The sequence below is a fragment of the Neomonachus schauinslandi genome, chromosome 7, assembly GCF_002201575.2.
Source record: "Neomonachus schauinslandi chromosome 7, ASM220157v2, whole genome shotgun sequence".
NCBI classification, from domain to species: Eukaryota; Metazoa; Chordata; class Mammalia; order Carnivora; family Phocidae; genus Neomonachus; species Neomonachus schauinslandi.
This window is the reverse complement of record NC_058409.1, coordinates 142,681,237-142,697,002: the sequence shown is the minus strand read 5'-3', so window position 1 is coordinate 142,697,002 and position 15,766 is coordinate 142,681,237. Positions and strand designations below refer to the sequence as shown.

The following is a 15,766-nucleotide window of genomic DNA, read 5'->3' as shown; positions in this document are numbered from 1 at the left end:
GGGGGGGGGTGGAGGGAGGCACGAGGTATCCGTTAGTCATGTCAGGACTCAGAGATAGCAGGAAACATTTTGAAAAGGAAAGACAAAGTTGGCTTTCGAAGACTTGAGAATGCCTGGCTCACAGAACAACCCACCCAACCCTCGGAGGGACACACTGCAGAGGGACCCCAGCGGCCGAGTGCCCGGGAGTCCCTCTGGGTCGGCAGCTGCTCACCTGAGTGTCACAGTCTCCGGTCCGGCGGGATCCGCAGCCTTAGCCTCGCACAGATCGGGAGTGCAAGTGCTTTTTACTCCGGAGCCTGTGGCTGACAGTTTTACTCGGGATCTTGGGGACCCTGTGCCTTCCGTTTATCTCGGGAGCGGGGTGCTGTGTGTCCCCCTGTGGTTTGGGCTGGGCTTAGTCATGGAGGAGCCTGCCAGTGTCACTTTCTGCTTCCACACTTGGGCGGCTTGCTTGACACAGCATTTGAAAGCAGGGAAGGGACTATGCTTGGTGTCGTGTGTCGCCAGCGCTGGCCCAGAGGCCCCAGAGCCCTGGAGGTGTTAGGACCCCGGGCAGTGCCGGCACCCCTCCTTCCCTCTGCCCTCACCGTGGGTGGGCTGCTGGGGCTGTTTCTGCAGCTCTACTTTGGCTTTTACTAAGGTGCGTTTTCACACACAGGTGTTTATAGGAGACCTCTCTTGCCTGAAGCAGGTAGCAGGGCCTGCTTTTAAGGAAGCCTGGCAAAGATCAGGAAGAACATGGTGGGGGGCTGGTGGGTCCCATCTCCTGAGCAGCCTGGGGTGTCCAGGCGGCTGGGGTGGGCAGAGGCCAAGCTGCTTTGAGGCTCCACTGGGCCCAGCTTTATGATGTTTCCTTTGGGGGCAACAAATAAAAGTTTGGGAACTGCTGCATTCTAGCCATCTGAGAACAATATAAACAGCCCGTGGCTAGGGGGTTTCTGGGCTACTTTTGAAAGCCACTCCCTCAGCATAGGGTCCGGGGAGGGCAATGGAACTGGACAGAAGGACAGGTTCCAGCCTCTCTGCCTCGGTTTCCTAGTTGTACCTCCCAGGGTCGTGAGCATGAAACCCCCTAATGCACATGACCCTGACAATAGCCCTCGTTAACCATCCCCTCCTGTTTCTTGTCAGCCTCCTCCCGGCTGGGAAGAACACATCCTCCAGCACTTTTTCCTTCTGCCAGGCGAAGTTCTTTTTCTCTCTGCTGTTCCCCTTGATTGCAGCGTCTCCCTTTGTTTCTCTGCGTTGAGTCTCCTCCTCTCTGCTCCCCACCAAATCATGATGGAGAAATGGTACCTGGCTGGCAAATGGCAAGACCCCTGGGCTCTTGTATCTTCTGATCAGAAGGAGCAAGTCCTGTGTTCTGTGCTTTGGGGGAGAGGGAGGCCAGAGCTTCTCTTCTTCCCAGTGGCTCCTAGAGTCTGTTGATCAAACAGCCTCCGTCTTCCTATAAAAGCTGCGAATAAAGTGCTGTAAAGGGCCAATGCACGACCAATGGCAAATGGGACAGCGAGTCTTTGCAGATGTGTTTCTTGTTAGGCAACGGTCAGGTACTGTAGGAGACCGGAAGAGAAATCAACAGTCCTTGCCTTTGAGAGTTGGCCCTTTATTTGAGGAGAGAACTCACAGTAATAGTACCTGGTGCTTAGAGAGGAAGACTACCTGGTGCTTAGAGCCCGAGGCAGGGCCCCAGAAGGCAGTCCAAAGAGATACAGAGCAAGTGTCTTCAATGCAAGGAGCTCCGACAATCCTGGGAGCCTAGTGAGGACAGACTTGGGGGGCTGTGGAGGGAGGATGTTCTGGTCAGCTGACCGAGCCAAGGGGGTGGTGGTGGGGGCAGTATGGTTGGTTGTGCTGTGGTACCGAGCCGGGGGGTATATGGGAGCCAAAGCTGGAGAGGCGAGGCCAACCCGGGTCTGGTGGCAAGAGGCCAGCCCAGAGGAGCTGGCTAAAAAACAGGAAATTGGGAAGTGAACTGGTTTCAGTGTGATAGTGTTCAACCTTGGGGCAGAGGTGTGCTCACTCACTGCCTTCAGGTCTCAGGGGCACCTTCTCAGGTAGCACGTTCTCAGGAAGGGCTTTTGTCGTACCCCAGTCTAGCCTGCAGCACCTGGAGCGGGGTAAACACAATCCAGGGGTTCAGGGATTGAGAGTGGTCACTTGAGAGAGCAGCTGACATTTGACTAAGATGTAGAGAAGATAATGTGGGGGAAAGCGCTGCAGGTAGCGGAGCGGCAAGTGCAAAGGCCCTGAGGCATGAGCCCTTTGGGCCTGATCTACAAGCTTATCACAATTAGTGATAGTAAAAACCTTACAGAAAGCCCTAGAGAGAAGTTTGGTGGAATAGAGGGGTACTTGCTCCATCTAGAGAATGTGCAGCTCACAGGTCCTGCCCACAGCCAGCTTCCTAGAAGAAGCAGAACTCCCTTCCGGTCAGTTAAGAAGGGAGTTCTGCCCAAGCTGACAGATGTTTCATTCAGTTTGAGTAACCAAGGATCAGATGTGTCTTGTTTAAGAAAATGTGTTCTTTCCTGGCTCCTGAGATGGGTACTATCTTGGATGTGGCTCAGCATACAATTTTCTTCTAAAATATTTATTGCTCTAAAAGGATCACATAATTTAATATGCAACATGTAAATATTTGTCAAATAATTCTCCAGTAACATTCAAAGTGTGCTCTTGCTGTCATTTAGATTTATGGTTGTTTTGTTCCCTGTGACTTGGGGATGGTGAAAGCTGCCATAATTCTTTTTCATAATTCTTCTCTTCCTCTTATTATCTCCCGAGATTCACCTTTATGGAGGTGACAGCTCTGGAGACAGGCCTGAAATCAAAAGGATGTGTTTGTGCTGCTTTCATTGTTGTAGAAAGGCAGTTCGAATGTCAGACAGCTCTTGAACCAAATTAGGCCCAATTATGCTAAATTTAAAATATTGCCCTCCTTTCTTGATGTCATTCTTCTCAGGCATGTTTAAATTCTAGGGGCTCTCCAAAGGCCCCGCCCCCCAGTTGCTCTCTAGGCTCAGCCAATTTGCTGTCTAGGCTCAGCCAAACCCACACCACCCACCCAGCATGGGGGTGTCTCCCTTTACTCATGGGGGAGCTTAATGTTTTATAGATTTGCAGCAGTGACCGGGACCTTTATCTTGACACACACACGAGAAAAAAAAATCGTGTTTGAGTTTTGGTTTTGTTTTTTCGAATGCCACAGAAGGATTGATAGACTTTGGAATCCCCTTTCCCGAAAATGAGAAATCAAGTTGTTGGGAATTCACACCCAGCCCTCTGCCTTCACCAGGCCTCAGGCCTCCTGCACTGCATGTGCTTAGAATGGGGCTAGTCTCGATAGAAAGAGAATTCTGGCCTCCATAGGTTTGAGGGCCATCAAGCCTGGGGAGCTTGTGGGCAGGGAGCTTGACTTTGCTACTTGGGGATGTGTGTTAGTGTGTTATTTCTGATGTGTGGGGGAGGGACACGGAAGGGAGGATGAGCAGATTAGACCAGAGCCCAAGGGGCAGGAGCAGAGAAGCGGTCAGCTGAAGTGGGCATGTGGCAGGCAGGCTGACAGATGTCTGTCTGCTTCTTCCTCCCCACGGACCATGGCGAGGGTGGGGGGGGGGGGGGGGGGGCTTAGGGGTGTGCCTCTGGGCCCAGCATCAGTGGAGAGGTCCATGCCTTTTTTTTTGTATCTTGTTTTTTATTTTATTTTTTTAAAGGAATTTTTTTTTTTTTAAAGATTTTATTTATTTATTTGAGAGGGAGAGAATGAGAGACAGAGAGCATGAGAGGGAGGAGGGTCAGAGGGAGAAGCAGACTCCCTGCCGAGCAGGGAGCCCGATGCGGGACTCGATCCCGGGACTCCAGGATCATGACCTGAGCCGAAGGCAGTCGCTTAACTAACTGAGCCACCCAGGCGCCCTAAAGGACTTAATTTTTTTAAGGACAGTTTTAGATTCACAGCAAAATTGAGGGGAAGGTACAGAGATTTCCCATCTACCTCCTGCCCCAACATGTGCACAGGCTCCCCCATGACCAATATGTGTGAGCAGAGTTGTGCATTTGTTACAACTGATGAACCCACACTGACACATTATCACCCAAAGTCCACGGTTTACACTATGGTTCCGTCTTGGTTTTGTGCATCCTGTGGGTTTGGGCAAGTGTTAATGACATGTGTCCACCATTATAATATCGTTAAGAGTATCCCACGTGTTTCTGATACAAGTGTGGCAGGTCTCTGTGGCCACAACTATGCCAGATGCCACGTAACTGAAAACTCAAGGGTGTGTACAACAGTAAACATTTTGCTAAGGATGGCGCAGCTCCGTTGATCTGGGCTGGACTTGCGTTCAGCTGGAGTCGGCTGCGGCTGGCAGGACCAGGAAGATCTTCTCTGCGGGTGACTCTGCCCCGTGTGGTTTCTCATTCTCCAGCAGGCTGGCCTGGGCTGGTTCTCCAGGGCGGGCTAAGGGTTTCAAGAGAGCAAGCGGAGCTTACGAGGTTCGAGGTCACTTCTGCTGACGGAAGTCTCAAGGCCCCAGATCTACCCTCTTCAGGGGGAGTTTGCTTTTGTTTGTAAAAGGATGTTATTTGCCAACCCTGAGCACTTACTTGTTTATTTTAAATTTAGTTTTATGAAGGAACATTTCAGGTGGGTACCCAAGTAGAGGGTACCGAAAGCCTCCACATCCTAAGGATCCAGCATCAGGAAGCCATCTGCTTCCAAAGTTCTGTTTTAATTTTCACAGGAAAGGGTGGTTTTTGATGCCGCTTTTCGTGTGTTTGTGTGGATGAAGATTTCAGAAATTTAGGAAGACCATTGTCATGGGATTTTAAAGATTTATTTATTTATTTTAGAGAGAGAAAGAGAAAGAGAGAGAGAGAGAGAGAGAGACAGAGCACGGAGGGGAGGGGCAGAGGGAGAGGGAGAGAGAGAATCCTCAAGAAGAACCCCCCCCCCCCCTCCGCCGCCCGCAGCATGGAGCCCAACCTGAAGCTGAGATCACGACCTGAGCTGCAACCAAAACTCGGATGCCCAAACGACTGAGCCACTCAGGCGCCCCCATCATCATGGGATTTTAGAGCCGGTTATTTGTCTCCACCTTTTTGCAGTAGGACAGAGTGAGGCTCAGAGGAGAGGGCATCTAGTGCGTCAGGAGAGCTGGGTTCTGGAGGGACCCTGGAGCTGCTTCTGCTGCTCCTTGGAACCCCAGTGGGCTTCTCCAAGGAGCTTCTGAGCTTTCTACCCTTGCCTCCTCGCGGCTGTGCGTGAGAAATGGGAGAGTGGTTGGCTGATTTTGAGCATCTGATTTCTTGTAAAGAAATCCTATACTTGTAAAGAAAGACCGAGGGAGAGGTGTTACGGAAGTCTAAAATAATTAACAGGGTATATCATTTATTCATCTGACATTTATATCGGTATAATAGGCAAACCATTCAAAGCGATTTTGCATGACATGTGGCTATGACATAGCAAATGCTCTAAGTACTATTTAATTAATTATAAATCACTAAAATCCAAGCCATCCTATCAGAACTTTAGGTCAGTAACTCTTTAAAGCTTATAGGATAATGCATATTTTCTCTTCTTCCTCTGTCTGTTATAGTAACATCTGTTTTTCCAGGGAAGTGTCCTATTTTTTTCTAAGTTTTAAAGGCCAATCGTCTGAAGTTTCTATAGAGTTCTCTTTTTAATGTTTGTTATTACTGTCTTATATCCTCTTTTCCTATATTTTTGAGATTGTGCTGTTTCTCATTTGTGACAAATATTATAAAAAAAAAATCTATCCAGTCCGTCCTTTCGGAGAGTCAGCTTTTGCTCTGGATCCATTTCTTCACTCTTTCATCAGTTTCTGCTTTTTTAAAAAAATTATTTCCTACCGTCAGATTTATTCTACCTGTAGTTTTCTCTTGAAGTATCAGTTTTGCTTTTCCCCCAAGTTTGGTATGTAGTATTTTCTTATTGTTCTGTTCTAATTTACCTTAGGCTTTCTTTTCTTCTTTTTTTGATCTAGAAGTTATTTAGAATTATGTGTAACATTTTAAAAATATATATTTTTTGAGCTTTATTAAATGAATTTTTAAAACCTGATTCAGAGAATATGGTCTTTGTGACACTTTGAAATTTCTTGAGACTGGCCTTACAGCCTTTTATTGGGCCGGTAATTCTAAATTATAACCATGTGATAGTCTGATTTCTCCAAATTAAGTCAAACAGTTCCATACATAAGATAATATGTAATTCCTTTTAATTAAAAGAAATAAGAAGGTTGTAGTGAAGTTGTTAAAATATGTGAACAAAGAAAATGTTTCATTCAAGATGATTGGGAAGTAATTTTTTTTAGACAGCCTGCTGGAATGCTGGTGTAGGTGCACGCATGTGCACGTGTGCATGTGTGTACATGTGTGCGTGTATGCACGTGTGTGTGTGCACGTGTGTGCACGTGTGCACGTGTGCGAGCACGTGTGTATGTGTTCTTAAGAGCTCAGATTTTAAGATGCAGTAGGATATTAAGAATCCTTGATGTCATTCGTGTGTGTGTACATAAGAGACTATTTTCAAGCAGTGTTCTTAAATTTGAAAGACAGTTGAAGGTGAATTTTACTTATTTCTAGCAAGTCAGAGATAGGAAATGAAGGGAGATGTGAAATCCCCAGTGACAGTTGGCTTGGCGGCCAAATTGGATCGGAGCCATGGGATTGAGAGCAATTTCAAAGTAACAAAAACAGATGTATGCTTCCCAAGGCGTATTTATGTCAGCTCTGAATAAGTTCAATCCAAAGTAGGCAAGTGATGGGATATGGAGTCAAGCATTTCTCTCTGGCTTCTGTTTCTGGATTTAACTGACTCTTGGATTAGATGTAACACCTGCGGAGGGAGGGCCGTTCCAGCTGAGAGAGGCGTGGGCAGCCGGTGGGGAGGTGAGGCCAGTGAAGAGGCAGGAGCGTGCTTAGGGGAGCTGCCTAGCACAGGCTGTTAAATAAATTTACCATAGCCCACTTTCTGAGACAAAGGAAGGTGCGTGAAGTTGGTTTATACATAAAGGAAGATGGGGGGGTTAGGCTGAGTGAAAAAAGTCCATCTCAAAGGAAATGATGCTGTATGATTCATTGGTGTAACATTCTTGGAATAATACAGTTATAGCGACGGAGAACAGCTTATAGGTTGCCAGGGTTAGGGTTTCGGGGAGAGGAGGAGTGGGTGCCCCTCTAATGGGGTAGCAGGAGGGGGCCTGTGGTGATGGCCAGCCCTGCGTCTGGACTGCGGTGGTCTACACGTGGGTTGACATGACACAGGACCCCTTGCCCCACCCTACACCTGAACAAGCTCTGGATCGCAGCAATGCTCATTTCATGGTGGAGCTCTTGCCCTGTAATTATTGAAGATGTTGACGTTGGGGTGGAAAGCCGAAGTGGGTAGCTTTCTGTAGGTCTATGGCTGTTTCAAAATCACAAGTATGAAATGAAGGAAGGCAACTCTTAAAAATGGTTAAGACGGAAAAACTTTGTCAGTTTTGCCACCATAAAAAATTGGAAAATTAAATGAAATCATGCATTACCTTTTACCTGTAGCCTTACCACCACAAATAGATCGATTTCTAGAAACTAAAGCAGGATCAGACCTGGTTAATATGTGGGAATGGCACCCACTGGGCATATTAGTGTTTGAACCGCTGCTACCATGAACTGTCATCGCCTGAGAGCTTTTCCCCCATACGGGATCCCGGGCCCCTCCCTAGACCTACTGGACCACAGTCTGCACTTTATGCAGCTCTTGAGGTGATTGGCACATACACTTGTTGCAAGAGCACTAGGACTTTTCTCAGAGCAGAAAACAAGTTTGGTGGCCAAAGATGGCAGGCTCAGGTTGGTTACATGATCCTGGACAAGCCGCACGATCTTTGGATCCTGAGCGTCCTCTAGATCCCCATCTATAAAATGGGAATCTCACTGTGAGGATAACAGTACCTCGTCGAGGCTCTGGGCAGGGTGTAGCAGTAACTTCTGCACACCGTGTGTGACATCATAGGCACTTGGTAAATGGAACTGTTGTTTCTATGACGAGTTAATCTCAAGGTGGTTTCCGGTCCTGCTGTTTCAATTTTAAGCAAGGGGAAAGGTAGAAGCAAGAGAACGGTGCGTCTACTTGGTGAGGACTCTTGTAACCATGAGAATTTGTTGAGGGGAGGGCTCCTGTTGAGTGTTTATACTCAGCGAAAGTGGCAGTTGGTGCCACAGGTGTAAACGAAGCAAGGTGGTGGGGTAGGTGGGAGGGAGAGAAGGGTGCTGGGGCCACATCTTGGTGCATCTTGGGAGCACCTCTGAATCTGGGTGGCTGGAGACTGGAGTTGGAGCCGTCTGAGGCTGGGAGGAGAATGGGAAGGATCTAGACTCAGGAACGATGAGGAAGAGCAGTTCAGGAGGGGAGAGATGGCGCATATGCCAGGGATCATTACCAGCCTTTTTCTTTCTTCAGCGTTTTCCTTGAGTACAAGCTGGTGCGGAGAGCGCTGGAGTCAAAGCCCCGGTCCATCCTGGGACGTCCCACAGACTGACGCTGCCATGACGTTCTGTAAACAAGCCACGGTCGTGGGTTCCTGGAGTTGCCTTCACTGTCTGCTTTTCCCTGACCTTGTCGAGCCGGGCATTCTAAAGGGCCTGGCCCTGCCCACTGCTGTCAGGAGGGTCAGTCTGTATGGCTTCCGTACGCTGGGCGTGGAGCCTACTTAATAAAAAATAAAAAATCATAATAAGGGGAAACAAGGGGCAGCAGTCATGTGCTACAAACAGCCGCTGAGACTCAGCTCCTAGGTCAGGGCTGTCCGCGTGGCCAGGGGACACAGGGCTTCTCTCTCTGGTGTTAGATAATGGGCGGGTTTCTAGGAAATGAATGCCATTTACAGCAGCTCCAGGCTGAGGAGCTGCTGTAAATGGACGCCGCTGAGGAGACTTGGAAGCCAGGTTGCTGAGCCGTGGAGGCCTGTCGTTGCTGGGAGACACATCTCCCTGCCGCCTGTCATGCTTCAGGAGGTCCAGATCTTTGGGGGACCTGTCTCCTGCACCGTGGAAAGGGACATCAGGGGCACCGAGGAGTAGGGGGAGGAGCGACTGTGGTTCATCTTGTGACCTGCATGTCCCCCTTTGTTGAAGGGTGGGCTGGCACAGGCCATGTCTGAGGTCTCCAGGCGCATCCTCCATGCACTGCGAGGGCTGGGGAGGCTGATTTTCGCAGGTACCTAATGGCCCTCGAGGGTTATCAGCTCGCCCTGTTCTGCCCAGGATTTTCCCGCAGTGGCACCGAAAAGTCCTGCATCCTGGAAAACCCCTGTGCCCCTGGCAGATTGAGATGGTCGGTCACCCTACCTGTGAAGAAGGCACTCATGTGTTGGGGCCACATACCAAAGGTCACCTAAGAGAAGCCGAAAGGCCTGCTGGACCACAGATTTCCTCCTTTGGCAGTATCTGGAATTCTTACTTTGGAGGAAAGTGGTGGTATTAATTTATATTTTTGTGGGGGAGGGGATTGTCACCGGGAGGGAAGCTTTTGCCCAAATTTAGTTGCTTAGACTGGTTTTGTTTTGTTTTACGTAAGCCCTATACCCAATGTGGGGCTTGAACTCATAACCCCAGGTCGAGTTGCATGCTCCACTGACTGAGCCAGCCAGGTGCCCCTAGACTGGGTTGTTGTTGTTGTTGTTGTTTTTTAAACATGCCAGAGAGCTGTCACCCAGGTGGGACACCTGACAGGTATATCTCTTTGAGGGTACTTTTGGGAGACCGGGGAGCCCTTGATCAGGAAGGGCCCCCGGGAAGGTCTTGAGAGAAGGGTTGAATCTTCACTGCCATGTGTGAAAAGTAGAATAGATACATTTCTCTAAAAAATTCAGTTACCATGAACTCTCTGGCGAATTTGGAATTTTCTTTGATGTAAACAGATCTAAATACACTGGTTTTAGAATGAGGTACAGTGTATTTAGTTATTAAAAAAAAAAGTAAAACCCTATCTCATTTGTTAAAAACAGCGTCTTACAGTGATTCTACTAATAATTTTATTGGGTCCCCAAATACTTAAAATGCTACTAACTTATTTGAAAGGTTTCCTAATGTTACTTCGGTGGAGGGGACCTTTGAACATAACTAAAAATTCATATCAACCATTTGTTTGCATCTGTTTCCATCTACCAGTTTGCAAATGGCTTGATTTGGACATAAGAGTTTTAGCAATACATAGAGGCTCTTTCCTTATCAGTAACATATGTTCTTTAGAAGCAAGTCTCCGTAAAAATGAAAAAAGCTCATTTTTCAAAGAAGTGGCTATTCCTGAATGTTTGCTGTTAAAACATGTTTGACTCCATTCGAGCTGCTGTGACCAAACACCGTGGACTGGGTGACTTACACACATAGCATTTATTGCTCACAGTGCTGGAGGCTGACAGTCCCAGATCAGGTGCTGGTGGGATGGGTGCCCGTTGAGGTCCTGTCTTTTAACAGGGCACTCATCTCATCATGGGGCTCCACCCTCCTGATCTAATCACACCCAAAGGCCCCACTTCCTAATACATGAAATGCTGAAGAAATTTTAAAAAATGCATTTAAAATATTTTTTTCCACTTGCAGAAGAGGTGGGCTGTTTATTTGTGTAATATGTGAAGAGCACTGCACGTGCATGGCTTCCACTCCAGAAAAGCCTAGGGTGTCTGCCTGGAGAATTGGATGGGTTCACATACGGATGATCTCCATCTGTGAAAGGATAGGATTCTGTTATTCTGTGATTTAAAAATAAAATGTTGACATGAGTAAAATTAAATAATGAAGTCGTCATAGAACGTCCAGGAATAGAAAAAAAAATTTTTAAAAGAAAACTAATTTAAGCCTTTAAAGTTCTAAGTGATGGGAAATCCCCCAAATGCAAACTAAAAGGAAGCAGTCTGAAGGGGAAAGTGAAGATAAGAGTGTTTTAACAACAGGTGCATTGATACATAATTCGCATACCATCCAATTCTCCCTCTTAGAGTGGACAAATGAGTGGTTTTTGGGACATTTACAGATGTATGCAGGCATCACCTCCGAGAGAAACTTGTACCCTCCAGCTGTGACCCTCTATCCAACCGGCTCCTCCAGCCCTAGGCAACCACTAATCTCCTTTAACCATTTACATTATTTGTAACAGGACTGTTATGAAAGAAGAACTAGATCCTTGTCACTTTATGACCGCTTATCTTGACCTTTTACCCAATAAAAGAGTACAACATTCATTTCACCGCAGGAAGTGCCGCGTGCAAGACCCCGTGACAGGTGCAGATTCTACCTTCAAGGGTCTTGCCGTGAATTACCTATGAGTTACAATGTATGATAGGAGTTCAAGTTTTTACACAAGTGTGCCAAGCCCCACACATGACCCATTTCACACTGAGCATCAAGCCGAACTACCCTCTTGGTCGTCCCTCCTTGGTCTTCCTGACCTGTCCCTGAGGTCCTCAAAGTGTGGTTGCAGAGTCCAGCAGCGTCAGCAGCATTTGGGGACTCACTCCAGACTTCCTGAATCCGAAATTCTGGGCTGGGGTCGGCACTTTGTGTTCCACGACCCGGCAAGGGATTCTGACGCTCACTTTTGAGAACCACTGGTGGGTGGCAGGTACCTCTTCTGGTCCGTGTTTCAGTTCAACCTCTCCCGCCCCGGCTCATCCTGGCTCTCTATTTTGAAGAGAAGAGGGAGTTAGCTTTCTTCAGGCTTGTCCCCCCTTTTCTTGCTCCTGCCTCAGGGATAGCGGTGAGGCTGGCCAGGCTGGTTTTGCCCTTGACAGGTCTCAGGACAGGGGGCAGGGGAAGTGGCTCAGTAAAGGCCAAGGACACACTGCCGCACAGCCTACACCCCTCCCCTCTGGGCATGGAGCCCCTCCCTTTGGGCACGGACCCCCCGCCCCCGCACGAACCTCCTCCCCGAGTGGGTTTGGACCCTCCCCCCAGCCCCCACCAGCTCTCCCATCTTGCCCTCTCTGCTAGTTCTCTTCTTGTTACATCATATTTGGAACCCTTCTCATAAACAAGGGGATAAAATCCCAAAGCAAACAAGTCCCAGACTCACTTGCCAGTGGCTTGGCTCTGATAGGCTCCTGAAGTCCTCTGCTTCCCAAGGCCAAAGTCGCGTGGGGCGGGCGGGTCTGTGGCGGGTGCCCAGGGCCCGGCCTTCTGCCGCCGCTCACTCAGGACTCCCACCTTCTCTGGCTTTGCAGCTGTCCCTCTGGCTCTGTTGTCGGCTGTTGTGAAAGCATCCATTCCGGGGCGCCCGGCCTCATCCCCTGGAGTTCTTATTTCTTATTTCTTTTCCCCCAGCCCACCCACAGAAACTGCCCCTGGCCTGCGCAGGGCTGCCCCGCCCTCCCCAGGATTTTGGGCGCTTCTGTCAGAGTTGGAAGATGACATCCCTTCCGGGACGAAGGTGGGGGAGGGCAGGCCTGTGCCGGGCGCAGGTTGGCGCACAGTTCGGCGGGGTTTCAGAGCCCCTTCCTTGCTGGTCAGCCAGGTGCCCCTGGAATAAGCCGTCTGATCCTGACAGTGGCCTGACCTCGGGACCCCCCCAAATCCCTGAGCCCCCGTGAAGTGGTCTGCAGCTGGGTCATGCACACTGAGGCCGCCTCCTTGGACTCCATGGGCTTCTTGTCTGCTTCTTGCTTCTTGGTCTCACCTGACTTTCTGGTTTCCATTTCTTGGCCCATTTCCTGAGCCTCTTTCCACCGGTTTGTCTCTTACTCCCCGTGGCGGTTATTTTTATGCATCAACTAGGCGAGGCTATACCACCAAGTTACTTAATCGCACACTTGTCTCTGCGAGCCGGGAAGGCATTTTGTGGACGTGGTTACCAGCTGCAGTAACTTAAGTTAAGGAGATGACCACTGCTGATGTGGGTGGGCCGAGTCCGATCAGCTGAAGGTCTCAAGAACAACTGAAGTTCCCCGGAGCGGGAGGAATTCTGCCTCAACACTAGCATCAGCTCCTGTCTGAGTTTCCAGCCTACCAGCTCTCACGCTTGTCTGACCGGTTCCTTAAAATACCTCTCTGTATGTCTGTATCCCCTGCTGGTTCTGTCTCTCCGGAGAGCCCTGGCTCACACACCGCCTTTGGAATATTGCCGCTTGGTAGAGCCCCCTCAAGGCTTGTTCTGCTGATGCCAGCTCTCAGCCCCGGACAGCTCTCCCAAGAGTCACACTTGCGTTCACATCAGCTGCAGGATTTCTTGTGCCAACCTTCGCCCAACATCTCCTACTTGACATGTTTGAAACACAGCTCATCACTACCCTCGAACATTTGGCATTGTTGCCGCTTGCCTCCAGGGCTGGTTTTGTGGGTGTGCAACCTGTGCAGTCGGTACTCAGGGCCTTGTGCTTAAAAAGGCCCCCTGTTTGGTGTCATGCTTTGCTGTGGCTGTCTGGAAATTCTTAATGATTTTGAACCAGGGCCTGGCATTTTCATTTTGCCCCGGGGGCTGCAAAGTCCATAGCTGGCCCTGGCTGTCCCCATCTGGCTAGTTGCCCCTGGTTGCAACCCTGCATCTAGTCACTTTCTAAATACTGGACAGGCCCGTGATGGTCTCCCACTTTTCTTTGGGGTCACACTGATGTAATTTGGGGCTTTGCGACATGCCCCTGAAGTAGATGCTATACTTCCTCTCTGGTTCCCCCACCTCCCGCCCGCCCTCCACCCCTGCTGCGTCTTGCCACTTTCCACTCTGTTCTCCTGCCACTTCTCAATTTTTGTTCATACATGTGGCTTTAGTACGGCAGCAGCATCTTCGGAAGCTCTTCCTTCAAGTCCCCCTACAAGAATGCTCCAAATGCCTGATTTTCTACTGTGTCAGTAAGGGGATTGAGCCGGGTGACTTGCTGTCCCCCCAGCCAGGGCCTGTGCCACCTCCACACTCTGGCAGGTCCTTATTGTCCCTGGACCCCCACCCTTCCCCTCTCTCTACTGCAGGGCAGTCTCAGTTGGCACCTTTGCTGGAACTCTCTCCTGCGCCTCCTCACGGGGTGGCTTCTCTCTGGGTTCTCAGCGTGTTTTGCAACTTGTTTATAAACTGTTTTCTCTCGGCTTTGTTCGATAATGCTTTGTATTTTCTCTCTAGGCTTGGTAAGCTCCATGACGGAGAGTGTCAGCATCCTTCAGTTTATGTCCTCTTCAGCCTGGCAGAGGTTGGCGCACATAGTAGGTGCTTTGTACCTGCTCTTTGAATAAGATTGGGGAGCCATGTCTGCCTGTCAGTTGTATACCTTGTTTTTTTTTTTTTTTTTTTTTAAAGATTTTATCTATTTATTTGACAGAGAGAGATATAGCGAGAGAGGGAACACAAGCAGGGGGAGTGGGAGAGGGAGAAGCAGGCTTCCTGTGGAGCAGGGAGCCCTATTCGGGGCTCGATCCCAGGACCCTGGGATCATAACCTGAGCCGAAGGCAGACGCTTAATGACTGAGCCACCCATGCACCCCTATACCTTGATTCTGAAATCCTTAAAACTACAGTTTCAGGTCATATGCTCCAGTTTTTAATCCACTTGGAGTTGATTTTTGTGGATGGTGTAAGATAAGGATCAGATGTCATTCTTTTGTGTGTGCATATCCAGTTTCCCCAATATCATTTACTGAAGAGACTATCTTTTCCCCATTGTGTGTGTTCTTGGTGCCCTTGTTGAAAATCAGTCGACTTTCCGTGCTTGAGTTTTTTTCTGGGCTCTGTTCTGTTGATCTGGGTGTCTGTTTTTTGGGCCAATACTATACTGTTTGCATTACTATAGCTTTGTAATATCATTTGAAATGAGGGAGTGTGATGCCTTCAGCATTGTCTTCTTTCTCAAGAGTGCTTCAGCTACCTGGGGTCTTTTGTGGTTCCATACAAAATTTAGAATTTTTTTTTACTATTTCTGTTAAAAATGCCATTGGAATTGTAATAGGGATTGCACTGAATCTGCATATTGTTTTGGGTAGTGAGAATATTTTAACAATATTAATCCATGAACACAGGTTATCTTTCTATTTATTTGTAGTTTCTTTCATCCGTGTTTTATAGTTTTCAATGTACAGATCTTTTACTTCCTTGGTTAAATTTATTTCTATGTATTTTATTCTTTTTGATGCTATCATAAGTGGGATTGTTTTCTTGATTGGGGTAAAGAAATGTGACTCATCTTTGCATGTTGATTTTGTATCCGGCAACTTTACGAAACTCATTTATTAGTTCTAACAGGTTTTTTTTTTTTTTTTTTTTTTGTGGAGTTTTTAGGGCTTTCTATATATGGGATTATGTCATCTACAGAGATCATCTTACTTCTTTCTTTCTGATTTGGATGCATTTTATTTCTTTTTCTTATCTGATTGCTCTGGCTAGTACTTCCAGTACTGTGTTGAGTAGAAATGGTGAGAGTGGGCATCCTTGTCTTGTTCCTGACCTTAGCGGAAAGCCCACTAGATGCCAGTAGGACCCTTCCCCTCCTCCCCAGTTGTTACATCCAAAAATGTCCCCAGACATTGACAAATGTCCCTTCAGGGCACAAAATCACTCCCCAGTTGACGATCACTGAGATAGAAAATAAAGGGATCCTGGGCGCCTGGGTGGCTCAGTTGGTTAAGCGACTGCCTTCGGCTCAGGTCATGATCCTGGAGTCCCTGGATCGAGTCCCGCATCGGGCTCCCTGCTCAGCAGGGAGTCTGCTTCTCCCTCTGACCCTCCCCCCTCTCATGTGCTCTCTCTCATTCTCTCTCTCTCAAATAAATAAAT

General features: G+C 48.4%; 1 protein-coding gene across 1 annotated transcript in view; it reads left to right on the top strand.

The window, feature by feature from the left end:
* The window catches only part of ANKRD33B (ankyrin repeat domain 33B), a 72,279-nt gene that overhangs the window by 1,224 nt on the left and 55,289 nt on the right, over positions 1-15,766 (top strand). The gene's annotated exons all lie outside the window — the stretch shown is intronic.